The sequence below is a fragment of the Phaenicophaeus curvirostris genome, chromosome 3 (assembly GCF_032191515.1).
Source record: "Phaenicophaeus curvirostris isolate KB17595 chromosome 3, BPBGC_Pcur_1.0, whole genome shotgun sequence".
In the NCBI taxonomy this organism is placed as follows: Eukaryota; Metazoa; Chordata; class Aves; order Cuculiformes; family Cuculidae; genus Phaenicophaeus; species Phaenicophaeus curvirostris.
The window spans coordinates 42,691,725-42,705,332 of record NC_091394.1 but is presented as its reverse complement, the minus strand read 5'-3'; the positions used below and the strand labels follow the sequence as shown (position 1 = coordinate 42,705,332).

Here is a 13,608-nt window from a genome sequence, read left to right as displayed (position 1 = left end):
GAACCTCCCCTGAAGTAACTTGAGGCCATTTCCTCTCATCCTACCACCTTGTTTTTCAGAAGAGACCAACACCCACCTTACAACTACTCCTCCTTTCAGGTAGTTGTAGAGAACAATAAGGTCTCCTCCTTTACCTCTGGTTAAACAGCCCCAGTTCCCTCAGCCACTCCTCATAAGACCAGTGCTCCAGACCCTTCACCAGCATTATTGCTCTTCTTTGGATGCACTTCAGCACCCTCAATGTCTCTATTCAGACTAAGGCTGTTAGCTATTTTTTAAACTCTAATAAGTATATATATTTCAGCTACTACAAAATATTCCCAACTCTGTGACCATGAGTTGCAGCATCTCTCTAATAATTTGGAAAAAGAAAAAGCCAGGCAGCTAACAAAAAAACCCAAGTTCCTTCATAAGCTAGTTGTAGTGTTTTCTCTTTGGCTTCAAATCTGCATTGCAAATAAGCAGACAGCTCCAGGAGGAAAACTGTTCCACATGCTTAAATCTCTCATTCATACATTTGACTATTAAGCATTTGGGAATTCCAAAAGGAAATCCACTTTCCAAGTGACGCCTGCAACCACTTCCAACATGTGTTTATGTCCAACTCCCCTCTCTCTCCACATCTGCCCCTTCGCTCTTTCTCCCCCTCTTCTTAACTATGTTACCATAGAGTTGTTAACATTATGGGTGAGGAGCTCAGCCTTGGCCAAAGGCAGGTCCCACCCCAGAGCCAGTGGTCCTGGCTTCTAGCAGTTTCGCACAGAAGCCATCTCTGTAGTCCCCATGCCCTACTACCAAAACCTTGCCATGTAAACCCAACACTCACTTCTCAATGCCCAGAAGCCTGATGACTCTACTAACAAAACTGCAGTCGATGCCCATGCTGAGGATGTTTTCCTCTTGGAGAGTAAAAACTAGATTCACATCAGGCTTATTTAAAGAAAAGTCTTCACAAGCCATCATGCAACCAGTATTCCCACTTACAAAAGTGCAGATCCACACCTCTCTCAGTGGTAGTCATCATATGCTTGGAAATTACAAACCCTCTTCCTGTGTAAACATTTTAGACTTCCTTTTTTAAACACTGTTTCACAGAAAACAAATTATAAATAGTCACTCTTTATTTTGTACAGGAACTGCACAACACAAGCTATTTTTGTGAGCCATCACTACTGTCAATTCATTGTTTGATTATATAGTTCGCTCATTGCCCTACATTTGCATTACTTGATTTGACTCTTCTCTCTCCTCCCTTTGACAATAAGTTTGTCTTTTACCTTGATTCATAGCCAAGTTCCTTCTTTTTAGGCTACCAACTCACACTAAGGACTGTTGTCAGAATTTCTAACCTTCAACCTGTGTTCAGCCAAAATTACAGACACCTAAAGCCCAAAAGGCCCACAAGACAAACTACAGAAATGCATATAAGAGTTTACAACTACTGAGGTTTTGCACCAATGTAATTGGTTTTCAATAGTCCAGGAAAAAAAGTCTTTGGATACCACCTTGCAAGTGAAAAAATCTTCAGGCATACTCTACTTCATATCCAAGGTAGCATCACACTCCAGGAATGTGATTGGAGGGGCTGGTATACTCCAGGGCTGAGGTACAATTCAAATTAGGACATGCAAGATTTTCTCTTAATGTATAGGTACATCACCTGATCCTTTTGGTTTTAACATAGCCAGGACTTTTACAAGAAAATTAGAGTTCTAAATTATTTATCAATATTGTTCCTAGGCAGCACCTCTACACCTTATCATATACGAAACAGCACCACTAACTATCAGTTCTGCCGGCGCACATTTAAATATGACCAGAACATCAAATTTTTTCATGCTTGCTTGATGTAAAAAGTACATGATACCAAGTACTCTGCCATACCATTCACTGCAATGATGTTTAACCCAATGAACAGAGGAAGAACTCCAGAGCACTGGCAAACTTCTGAGCACCATACAACGAAGCTGGTTAAGTTTCAAGTACAATTGATAGGATCTTAACCAGACTTCTCCCAAGGGAAAAACCCAAACAACCCACATACTACTTAGTGCTGCAGAAAGAAGGTCTAAACTCTGAGGTTTAAACATACCTAAATATATTACTTAAATTTTAGCACATACATTTGAATTACTAAAAAGGAACACACTGTAGAAGAACAAGCACAGAACTCAAAATTACTTTTGTGAATTTTACACTGAAAACCCTCCTTTTACTGTTGAAGCAAGGGATTTTCAAAATATAATAGCCAAGGTCCACAATAATTTTCAAATGAGTGAGCTGAATCGAACTTTTCATGTCCATTTTGGTATATGCCACCGTTTAAAAATAGGGGCTAGGGTTTCTGCTTGGTCTCCTTTCTGGGTCATGACAGAAACCTCCCTACTCCATTTCTGGAGAGAAGAAACATTCTACTGCTGGAAGCATTAACAGCATCTTCCTCTTTCTCCCCAGACTTCTGCAGGACATGCTTGGTGATAAGCAGAGCTCATGAGCTACTTTAACAATAACATCCCCAGTAAAGCTGCCACAAAACATGCAAAATCTTATTTCCAGTTTGCAAAAAATGTCACAACTGTTCAAAAGAGCCAGGCACTAGGGAAGAACCATTAGCCTGTGAAAGGCACACATTTTGTTTGGGAAGGCTGTGAAGGGGGTAGATCATTCCAATGATTTTGGCTGTTTCTAAACCAAGATTTTTTAACAATATCTGCTCTCAATCATGAGCACAGGAAAGAAGAAAAAAAAAATACAGGAGAGCCTTCATGAAATACAATACGAGCATTTTGGTTTTATTAGCAGTGGCAGTAAATGCTTTTGCTAAATCTAAGGCTGGTCATTACCTCTGACTCCAAATGTAAGAACTTTGTATCAAGTGCCGTCATGGATGTGGTTCTCAGTAGGTTAATTACAGTGGGAAAGCCAGCACAAAGTTCTCTCATCTATCCTACAATTTGCCAGTCCTCAGTTGTAGAAACCAGATAACTGGACTACTGAAGTAAACCCACTACAAAAAAAAAAAAAAGCAATACCCTAAAGGTTTGAGTGTTTGAGTTTTCAAAAAGACTCAGGTTTTTTTAGCACGATCAAGCACTTCCAGTAGCAAAGAGTGATAGCAGCAAGCGTGGGAGTTACAGCACAGGAGCAAGAACTTCTTGAGCTACTTTATCATGCAGAACACACCCCTGCCATGAGCTGCTGGCCAGCTCCAGCACAGAACTACAACGGCCATAAGACAGCTTTCCGGAAGAAAGCTACAGAGAGCTGTACCTTAAGGTTATACAGCATAACATGGTAACAAACAGTTTATCTCAGTTATTCACAGCTAGTCTAACCTCAGCGTATATTAGCCATAGCCTTGTATCAGCCCCACCTGGCTTCACTTCCAACTATTCCAATAATAGCTTGCTGCCAAAGAAAGGCAATGGCTTACTTTTCCCCTCTACCCTCATTGTCCTCTGAAAAAACCATCCCCTCCTTTGGCACTTCCAGAAAGACCTATTTCAATGCCTTGGGAGATAAAAGAACTGAGCAGCCCTATGTAGCTTTCTTACTGGGTTTACAGAGTCAAATCAGCCTACAGAGGAGTCCAGCAAGGGGGACTGCTGGGAAAAGATCAATGGTGCAAGTGCTTCTACAAACAGGACTCCCTCCTGAGTGCATACAGAGTCTGATTCACAACTCGGATTTCCTTCCCACAGTAACCACAGGCTGCTTTGTTAGCATTTATCTTACCCACCAGTTCAAGACTAGCTGGAATATCTCCATGCCATGGAGAGATAAGTTATTTATTATCTTCAACCGTGTTTCAAGGAATCATGCACTGGCATAGAAAATACAGTGCTTACAGAAAGTAGGGCTCACTTGCAAGGCACCACCTCAAGTCTCCAAAGCTAACACAGAAATCATGGGCCATGGGATTTTTTTTTTTCTTCTGTTAAGCAAAAACTGTTCACAATACTTTAGACCAGAAAACCTGAAACGTCATTTTTCCTCTCCTTTTCAGGCAAGATACCTGTTCAGGTTTAAACACAGAATGAATGCAAGAGAAGCTTATGCCCAGAGTTTCCGCTTTTTGTTTGGAATCCAAAAGACATCTTAAGCATGAAGTAACACTATTTCCACAATTTGCAAGCTCTTACAAAGCTTTTCCACTTATTTCTGGAAAGAAGTCTGGCACTACAAGGAAGGAGGTAACAGTCTCCAACCTTCCAGGCACACATCCATGGGCAGCTTCTTACCTGTCTCAAAAAGCTACTGTTAAAAGTTAACAATGTACACTAAAAAGGTACCAAAAAAGCAAAATAGTTTGCAGTGCCCTTTATATAAAATCTAGTAAATGTTTCAAAGATTATGTAGAATTTAATTTTTATTTTATTTAGAATGTTTTAGCTAAAACTTTATTATTTGGAAGAATTTGAAACTACAGACCGTCATTTATGTTTCTATTGCCATCTCTCTCCACCTAGCGTCAGCAGTCACCCAGCACTTCCCAAACACTTGCAGGACAATTCTGGTTGAGAGTTGAGCAACAGCATCTAACAGCACAGGGCCAGAACAACTGGAAAGTCATTTTGATTTTCACACAAAGGTTACCTCTTCTTAACTGACCGTCACTTGAACCAGTAACAGTAAACTCGAATGGAATGCACATTCTTTGACACTGACTTCACTCAACATCAAAACTTTAAACCAACTATTAAAATATTATTGGAAAAGCCCCAAGGGATTTCAAATTGCTTACAGCATCTCCAAGAGCTATTTTCAAATTCTACACATAAACATCACAGCAATAGTCTAATTAATGTCAGTCACAGCCGGATGCATAAAACCTATCATAGCCAACTTCTTTCTAGCACATAATACATCCTTGAACAGAATTATACAGGGTATAAAAAATGTTCTGAGATAGTAAAAACATAGTAGCTTTAAGAAGACGTCCAAATTTAAGAGCAGTTAACTGTACCTGTGATTTTTATATGAATACCCAAGATTTTCCTTGTTACACTAAAGGTGTTCAAATTTTTTATTACTTCCCCTCTTAGCATTTCATGAATCCATAGCCATTACCACCTGCTCATAGAAAAATCATAGAGCAAAAGCAATAAATTATATGCATTTTAAGACAAAAGGAAACCACTCAAAAAAAAAGCTGGCAAAGGAAGAATGAGGCATTGTATAATTGCAGATCCATTTTCTAAACTGCTAAGTGTAGCTTTTTAGTACACGAACTTCAAGACAAGTTCATTGGTTCAGTAACAGCCATCTGATAGCAGGATTAAATATCTAAGACATCCAAATCTATACATCCCATATACGATTTACACTGCCAACATAATTGGCATTTAACCAAAAAGCTGCAAAGTAGGTGACAACAGTCTTGAACTAAGCCCATCTCTGACTCCTTCTGTTCTTTTCAGGTGTATACCTTCTCAAATCCAACCCCTCCTTCAGGTAAAGGCACATAATTTCTTATCTCAGACCAACTTAGCACTGCATTCCTCCTACCCTTAGCTGAGATCACCTACAACTACCTCAACAGATTTGGATTGCCTTCTGCACCTCCAGGCTTACATTTAAAGAAACAGCTTCAGATGAACAACAAAACAGGCTGGACACCAAAGCAGAGAAAGATGACTAAGAAAGACAGCTTGACACACAAAGAGCTGGCAGCAAAGCTATCTGTGTTTTTTTTTTATTCTTCCTATGCATACGAAAAATGGGAACTATGATCTCTCCTCCTCTGCCTCAGAAAACTGCACCTATTAACAGATAACATTACACCTCCCAGTGTTTCATCACCTTCTCCTTTAAAGCAAGACACTTGGGCAACCTTGGTCCCTTTGTCTGTTACTTTCAGACAACAAATAAAATGGGAGGAGACTTACCACAGGATGCAGAATCCTCAAGCTTAATAGCTTCCTCCTCTCCTTTATCTTTTTGGATACTGTGGCAAACTTGTACCTTGATGCTAACTTCTGCTATTTTGCCCTAAGACTCGCTGTTAAGCCAAACGAACACACATACATAGGAAAATTTAATTTAATAACTCTTAACACCCTTAGAAGCAATTACGAACACTACCATCATGTTGTGCAGCAACATTCAAATGAAGGAGTAGCAGCTCCACTTCTGGCCACAGCCACCTGACACTGCATGCTGTTGGAACATCCAGGGATACAGGATTATAGATTATGATGGAAAACACACAGTTATTGAGCACTGTTGCAACACCCTACAAAATATGGTGAGAAACTCTCACCTAAGTATAACAGTATACATTACACATGGCAGCACTTTCTTGACCACATAAAAAGAAAAAAGGGAACCTCTCCATCTAACAGTCTTTTGAAGACTAGCAAGACTAGCAACCGTTCAGGCTAGAAAGTTCCAACTGGAAATATTTTTATATACTTTTGGTAATGTTTAATTACTGGCAGTATCATCACACTATATTCATTTTTATTCAGTGAGTTCAAATGTTAGGTTATGAAACCACCTAAGGTAAGTTTTCCACTGTGTAAGAATGACTTTGAAAATTCAAACAGCAGGGATCCCTACTAGTGTCAGCCTTAAGTTAACAACAAACATGCAGTCATCAAATCAGAAAGGTCCAGGAAGGCAAGAAAGTTGTACTACTAAGATTTCTCGGAGGAAAAAATCCTCTTGGGTCAAAATAGAAACTTTTAAGACAATTCAAAGCAATACGTCTCTCTCTTCCTCAAGCTTTTCCAATCCCTTCCAGTTCAAAGGGCTAGGTATTGCGCAGCACAACATTAAGGGTCTCATTCCAGTCAGAATTTTTGTCCATACATTTTCTTTTTAGAAGACTACTTGTTTTGCAACTAAGGAAAACCATGCAGCAGTTTCAGAGAAGAAATAACACATACATTTGCCTTTGAAAAAGACTACGTTTTTCTAAATAACTCCAGTATTGAAGTAAAGGTAAAAAATGCAGTAAGGAAACTAGACAGCAATTAAATAATAATCCATTACAATCTGGGTAAAAGCAAAATGGTTTTCCAGCACAGACATCCACAAACGTATACACTTTTTAAAGAGAGCTATAACCAGCTTGTGGATTGACAAGAGGATCCATAAAATAATCCCATAGGCTATCTCACTCTGTCTGTATGCTCATAGGATTCTGCATATGCTCCCATACAGTGGCAAAGTCCTTGAACTAAAGCACGATGAGCACTTACTAGCAAGAACTCCGAGAGCAGAAAATCACCCAGTTTGGGAGAGACTTTGTAAAGATAAAAGTAATGCATAAAATTATCTCACAAAATGCCATATGAGATACACACAACCTCAACAAAGTTGCTTCCACAGAATCACAGAATAACCAGGTTGGAAGAGACCCACCGGATCATCAAGTCCAACCGTTCCCATCAAACACTAAACCATATCCCTCAGCACCTCGTCCACCCATGCCTTAAACACCTCCAGGGAAGGTGACTCAACCACCTCCCTGGGCAGCCTGTTCCAGTACCCAATGACCCTTTCTGTAAAGAATTTTTTCCTAACGTCCAGCCTAAACCTCGCCTGGTGGAGCTTGAGGCCATTCCCTCTTGTCCTGTCGCCTGTCACTTGGAAGAAGAGGCCAGCACCTCCTTTCAGGTAGTTGTAGAGAGCAATGAGGTCTCCCCTCAGCCTCCTCTTCTCCAGGCTAAACAACCCCAGCTCTCTCAGCCACTCCTCATAAGGCCTGTTCTCCAGCCCCTTCACCACCTTTGTTGCTCTTCTCTGGACTCACTCCAGAGCCTCAACATCCTTCTTGTGGTGAGGGGCCCAGAAATGAACACAGCATTCAAGGAGCGGTCTCACCAGTGCCGAGTACAGAGGGAGGATAACCTCCCTGGACCTGCTGGTCACGCCGTTTCTGATACAAGCCAAGATGCCATTGGCCTTCTTGGCCACCTGGGCACACGGCTGGCTCATATTCAGTCGGTTGTCAACCAACACCCCCAGGTCCCTCTCCTCCAGGCAGCTTTCTAGCCAGACTTCTCCTAGTCTGTAGCACTGCATAGGGTTGTTGTGACCCAAGTGCAGGACCCGGCATTTGGCCTTGTTAAACCTCATGCCATTGGACTCTGCCCAGCGGTCCAGCCTGTTCAGATCCCTTTGCAGAGCCTCCCTACCCTCCAGCAGATCGACACTTCCACCCAGCTTAGTGTCACCGGCAAACTTGCTGAGGGTGCACTCAATGCCTTCATCCAGGTCATTGATAAAGACATTGAACAGGGCTGGACCCAGCACTGAGCCCTGGGGGACCCCACTTGTCACTGGCCTCCAGCTGGATTTCACACCACTTACCACCACTCTCTGGGCCCGGCCATCCAACCAGTTTTCCACCCAGGAGAGTGTGCGCCTGTCCAGGCCAGAGGCTGACAGTTTCTCAAGCAGAATGCTGTGAGAAACTGTGTCAAAGGCTTTGCTGAAGTCCAGGAAGACCACATCCACAGCCTTTCCCTCATCCAGCAGCCGAGTCACTTGGTCATAGAAGGTGATCAGGTTAGTTTGGCCAGACCTTCCTTTTGTGAACCCATGTTGACTGGGCCTGATCACCCAGTTCTCTTGCATGTGCTTCATGATAGCACTCAAGATCACCTGTTCCATGACTTTCCCTGGCACTGAGGTCAGACTGACAGGCCTGTAGTTTCCTGGGTCCTCCCTGCAGCCCTTTTTGTAGATGGGCACAACATCAGCCAGCCTCCAGTCCAGTGGGACTTCACCAGTCTTCCAGGACTGTTGGAAGATGATGGAAAGGGGTTTGGCCAGCACATCTGCCAGCTCCTTCAGTACCCTTGGGTGAATCCCGTCCGGCCCCATAGACTTGTAGCTGTCCAGTCGGGCTAGCAAGGCTCTGACCACCTCCTCTTGGATCACGGGAGCCTCATTATGCTCCTCTAGCTCCGGGGTTTGTACACAGATGGAACAACCCTCCTTACAACTAAAGACTGAGGCAAAGAAGTCATTAAGTACCTCAGCCTTTTCCTCATCCCCTGTTACTGTTGTTCCTTCTGTGTCCAATAGGGACTGTATGGTCTCCCTAGTCCGCCTTTTATTATTTATATATTTGTAGAAAGATTTTTTGTTATCTTTCACTGACTTGGCCAATCCAATTTCTAGCTGAGCCTTAGCCCTTCTGATTTTTTCCCTACACAATCTCACTTCCCTCCTGTAGTCCACCCAAGAGGCCTGTCCCTTCTTCCAGAGCCCATAAACATTTCTCTTCTTCTTGATAGCCCTCAAGATCTCTCTATTCAACCAAGCTGGCTTTCTCCCCTGCCGGCTTTTTTTCCGGACCACGGGGATGGCTTTCTCCTGAGCTGCTAGGACCACCCTTTTGAAGAGCTCCCAGCCCTCCTGGGCTCCCTTGCCCTTGAGTACTGTCTCCCATGAGACTTCACCAACCAGCCTTCTGAAGAGATCAAAGTCTGCCCTCTGGAAATTTAATGCTACCGTCTTGCTAACCACCCTCTTCACCTAGAACAGAAAATTTTATCATCTCATGGTCGCTTAGTCCTAGGCATCCACCTACTGCCACATCCCCTACAAGGCCTTCTCTGTTCACCAACAGCAGGTCCAGGAGGGCACCCTCCCTTGTTGGTTCATTCACCAGCTGTGCGAGGAAGTTGTCTCCCACGCACTCCAGGAACCTCCTAGACTGCTTCCTTTCTGCTGTGTTGTACACCCAGCAGATATCAGGCAGATTGAAGTCTCCCACAAGAACGAGAGGCATCCTGGTGTCAACATGTCATTTATCCCCTCAGTGACTCTACTGGCATTCACACACCCACTTTGATCTGCCCTAAATAGAGGCTACTGCTGAAAAGATAAATCACTCTCCCTTTCCCTACACTACACTTCTCTTACAGCAACTGAGCTAAATCCACTGAACTCCACTTCACAGGAGGCTGGGTGGGAAGGATGAAAAGGAAGAAAAGAGAGACCAAGCCAGCTTTAATTACATGATCTCAAAAGCCCAACTCGATGCAAGCTGGAGGCACACAGAAGCATAAGCAACTCCCTTATTAGCCTGAAGCAAACACAATAACGTGGCATGAGGAAGCTGCACTGAAAACTGCTGACACAAGGCTGTTACAATCACACTACTAGTAACTCCTGAGCCTGATGCCTGTTTCATACAAAACCTGACTGAGCAGCTTGATTGTCTTAGATAAGGAAGTTCCTACAAGTTCTGTGAAAATGGATGGCCATGTAAATAAGACTTCATATTCAGGGCTACTAGCTATAGTGTGAGCTCCCAGCTTGTTGGAATGAGGGAACTGGGAAGAGGAAAAAACAAAGGATGGAATGCCCTCATTCTGAACATTGATCTTTTTCAGTATCAAATTCAACCAAATAGAAAACACGCATTAAAAAGCAGGCTTCCTTACCATTGCAGTATATAGGCAATGGCGGGGTGAGGGGTGGGACAAAGACACACAAAAATGGAATGAAACCAAGGGAATCAGGTGAAGGATGTAGTTGGTTGGGATCGCTAAGTGTTATTCAACAATCCTCAGTGTTTGACAATGACTTTTTGTAGACTCATTAAATATTTGACAGGATATTATGAAAACATTTCATAGAATCATTAAGTTTGGAAAAGAACTCGGACATCACCAGCCCAACACCACCATGCCTACCTACTAAAGTACGTCCCTTAGTACCACATCTACACATATTTTTTTAATGCCTCCAGAGGCAGAGACTCCACCACTTCCCTGGGCAGCCTGTTCCAATGCTTGAGCTCTCTTAGTAAAGAAATTCCTAATATCCAATCTAAATCTCCCTCAGTGCAATTTGTGGCCATTTCTTCCGACCCCATCACTTCTTACTTGGTAAAAGAGAGCAGTACCCACCTCACTACAACCTCCTTTCAGGTAGTTGTAGAGGCCTCCTCCAGCCTCCTTTAGGCTAAACAAACCCAGTTCCCTCAGCTGCCTCTCATAAAGCTTGTGCTCCAGACTCTTCATCAGCTTTGTTGCCTTTCTCTGGACACACTGCAGCACCTCAATGTCTTTCTTGTAGTGAGGGGCCCAAAACTGAACACATTATTCAAAGTGTGGCTTCACCAATGCCAAGTAGAGGAGAACCAACACTTCCCTACTCTTGCAGGCCACACTACTTCTGAAGAAAGCCAGGATGCTATTGGCCTTCTTGACCACCTGTGCACACTGCTGCCTCATTCAGACAGCTGTTGACCAGCACTCCCAGGTCCTTCTCCACCAGGCAGCTTTCCAGCCACTCTTCTATAAGCCTGTAGCACTGCATGGGGTTGTGTCCCAAGTGCAGGGCCCAGCACTTGGCTATGTTGAACCTCATACAGTTGGCCCACTGATCCAGCCTGTTCAGAACCCTCTGTGTAACCTTTTCCAACCTCAAGCAGATCAGCACTCCCATCCAATTCGGTGTCATCTGCAAACCCAATTCCCTCATCCAGATCATTGATAAAGATCTGGCCCTAACACAGTCCTGGGGAACACTGCTTGCAACTGACTGCCAACCAGAATTAACTCCATTCACCCCTGCTCTCTGGGGTCAACCATAACCACAGTTTGTGTTTTACTGAAATGGAAAGTTTTATTTTCCTGTAGTTTACTACAAGTATCATCACTTCAAAATAAACTGTAACTCACTGAAGAATCTATGATGAAAGTTATTGGGGTTCAGGGTTAAGTGTCCTTCTCATCTTGGGTGGTAAACTAACCCCTGAGGCTTTGTGGCATTAGATAACCAAAGACATATTTTTAAAGTATATAATTAAGTTTTCAATACAAAACAATGCCTAAAAACACAAAAAAATTACAGCTTTAGAGAACAAATTCTCTATCCTGCTATCTTCTCCAAAAAGAGAAAATACAAGTTTTGCTTCACTAGAGTCTAGACAGATTTAAGCAACATTTTTATTACAACACTAACACACTTAATATTTGGTAGAAGAATGCAAGTTTTAGCTATTAAAGCTATGCAGCAAGACACAGGAAAACCCCATTTCAAACGCAAAGGTAATAAATGGTCTGGAAGACTATTAACGTGAACCAAAGAACAGACTTTCAGTAGTCTATCCCATTGGTAGGGCCTGAAAGGGGACAATCATTTCATATTAGAAATGCTTATGTAAATAGTCACATAAACCAAAATCCTGACTTACCTGTAGCAGCTTCAGAACTATTAACCTTGATGGGTAAGTGGTATTAATAATACAAAAAGCAGTGCTGCAGTTTTTGACATTTTGTGTTGCTCCTGCCACCCATAGAAATTATGTCTCATTAACAAAGACCTTTCATTAACTGCTTGCTGTCATCCTTGCTATTTACAGTCATAACAGGTCAAACGCCTTCCTCTCTTGACTCCTAGTTTGACATTTGTTGCAAGCCTACTTCTGCCGGTATAAGCAGAAGCCATCTCCAGCCTGCCTTAGGCTGTTAACCCTATCCTACCTTCTGCCCCGTGGACAGATTACACCACTGTCAGTGACAAAACCAGGTAATCAAACTACAAGAAAACTAAACGTTATATATATAGAAAATTACTTTCATATATCAAAAAAATTCATCCCATGTCAGATATAAGGAAAATAACCAAAGTTAGAGATGTATCTTCCTAAGAGGGAGAGACTTATGCTAAAAGTTGTCATTATTTTCAGAAGTTATCACCAAATTGACTTAAAAAAACCCCTGCACCAGTCACATTATTAATCCCCAAATAAAAAGGTTTAATTAATTTGTGTTCTCATGTTCTAATGAAGAGGAAAATTATTTGGAATAGAAACAGCATTTCTGCATTGTTTAAGTGCCTGACAAATACTTACATGTATGTTTGGTTCCTAGGGAATTCAGGGGTAAACTGACCAAACTCACTTCTCTGAAGGTAGCAAATAATACCTACCATGCTGGATAGTATGGATTAAAAATAAAGAGCACCTTGAGGAGATGCTAAATAGTTTTCAGCTATGTCAGCTACCTTAATCATACCTGTATTTTAGTACTGCAAATGTAACATATATTTAAATATTGCTGATAGGTAGTGAAATATTATTTCAGTTCCATAGAATGGGAAGACAAGAGATTAAATGCTCATCAAAAATAGTTTTAAGTGACCAAAGAAACACACTTATGTCTCTGACTGCTGACCAGCACACTACTGCCCTTAGGTCATGCTTCTTCTACCTCTCCTCTTTGACTTATCTTTCACATTGACCCAGTAAATACCATTACAGCACACAGAACACATACTGAAGTCAGAATTCCAGAAGTGTAACATCAATGATCAATATTAAGAGCTAACTTTTAGTGGTGTAAGACACAAACATTTTAGAAACCATAAAAACAGTAATAAAGAACAGTATTTATTTTTTAATAAATTGTCTTAAAGCAAGCACTTACTAATTATTATCAAGTGAACCAAGACTAAAGAAATACAAGCATTGTATAAAAACCAGTGCATTCAAGACCTAAAGTTTACATTGAGCAAACTAAACCTAAAGTACTGTTACAATAGAACCTCACAGACATCTAAAAATCTTTTTTTGGTTTGTTTTGTCTTCCCCCACCAAATGCTTAGCTAATAACATAAAGAGACAAGAAGAAGATC

The 13,608-nt window shown here is 41.8% G+C and overlaps 1 protein-coding gene across 2 annotated transcripts in view; it reads right to left on the bottom strand.

Annotated features, from left to right (window-relative positions):
- CTDP1 (CTD phosphatase subunit 1) overlaps positions 1-13,608 on the bottom strand; it is a 93,336-nt gene that overhangs the window by 76,484 nt on the left and 3,244 nt on the right. The gene's annotated exons all lie outside the window — the stretch shown is intronic.